Source organism: Magnolia sinica, chromosome 8 (assembly GCF_029962835.1).
Source record: "Magnolia sinica isolate HGM2019 chromosome 8, MsV1, whole genome shotgun sequence".
Taxonomy (NCBI): domain Eukaryota; kingdom Viridiplantae; phylum Streptophyta; class Magnoliopsida; order Magnoliales; family Magnoliaceae; genus Magnolia; species Magnolia sinica.
Window position 1 is genome coordinate 52,854,494 of NC_080580.1, and position 1,639 is coordinate 52,856,132.

A 1,639-nucleotide genomic window follows, 5' to 3' on the forward strand; every position below is an offset into this window, starting at 1 on the left:
GTTCGCCTAAATACCAAACTGGTCGAGGACTAGCTTGAGGAAAACCCAATCCAATCTATCATACACCTTCTCCATATCCAATTTGATAAGGATATTCGATATCTCTGAATGCTTCCTGGGCGAGGTGATGCAGGACATGAAATTCAAATATGATATGCAAGATTTTCAAGCTTTAGATCACACTAGTTCAGAAACAATTACACAAAATTCCACATCCCACATAAAAGTTCAACCAGTCAAGGGGAATCTTATGCAGATCCAGGCCAACACATGCTAGGGCTGGATCAATTAAAAGTATAGACCAAACGATAATCAAAAGAGGGTAAATTCATCCACATATGCATAGAAATAATTCCTCCAATCCAAGGGATTCAGAAATTTCAATTCGGGAAACCCTAAGGTTGAAGAAAGGGCATAAAATTAGGGATTTGAATAATTTAGGGTTAGGTTTAGGGATTTTGAGTGAAAGAGGAGTGAAAGAGAGGAGAGAAACGAACCAGAGAAGTACCGCACGTGTGGACAACAGTAATGGCCCAGACGCACGTGCGTGTGATCCCGGCCGCACGTGTGTGGGGCCCACTATTCAGAAAAAGGCCAGCTTGGCCCTGGTCGACTAGGGCCGGACTCCAAAACTCTCAAATATCAGCTCGATCCGATGCATGGTTTGTGCGTGGTGCTCTGCTGAAGTTTCAGCCCTCCTGCAGGGCCAGATTCTGAAAATCTGCTGTAAAGAAAAAAAAGGCTGCAATAGAGGATGGATTTGAAGTGTAGATGATATTAGGAGAAGAGAAATATGGATGGAAGAAGGTGGGGGCGAATCGGGAAAGGTGTGGCTTCGCATCACGGTAGTTAGCCCTTTGAAGAAAGGAGGACTTCGCACCCAATTAGGTTTTCATAACTCGGAAAGGAGCAAGAAAACGTAGAAATTTTATTAATTTTCAATGAATTAAAAAGACTACAAGGGGTGCCTATTTATAGTAAAATCACATACCCCAAAATTCGCGCCATATGCGCAACCTATTACTTGGTGACGAAGTAATAAAAAATAACAACTAATCAAAGCAATTTAAACCGTCCATGATATTCCTAATAACAATAATAAGCAAAACCCTAAGTACTAGATTAATTAGAATAGTGGGTCACGATCATGGGAACACATGGTGAGATTCACATGACTATCGGGTCCACTCCAACGAACCAAAATGCAGCCCTCTAACTAGGAGGCCCTCCCTAGACGTCATTATCGATCCAGATCGATGGTGGGGCCCTCCTCCTTGCGTACGTGCGTAGGGGGGGTGCATGTGCGCGAGATGTCCCCATCACAAGGGCACAACTCTTAGTAATTGATCTTCTTTGGACAAAGGCCCCCTGTTCGGATGAGACTATTCTGGGGAGGAGCCTACTAAGCCTGTAGGCAAACAATTTAGCAAAAACTTTGTAAATAACGTTACACAGGCTAATGGGACGGAAATCAAAGAATTTTTTCGAAGCAAGGATCTTGGGAATAAGGCAAATGAGGGTTACGGTGAAGGGCCTCGGGAGGTGACCCCCTCTGAAGAGGGCTCGGGCTGCTAGGAGAATGTCGTGGCCCACTATATCCCAACAACTGTGGAAAGACGCCACTGTGAAGCCATCCAGT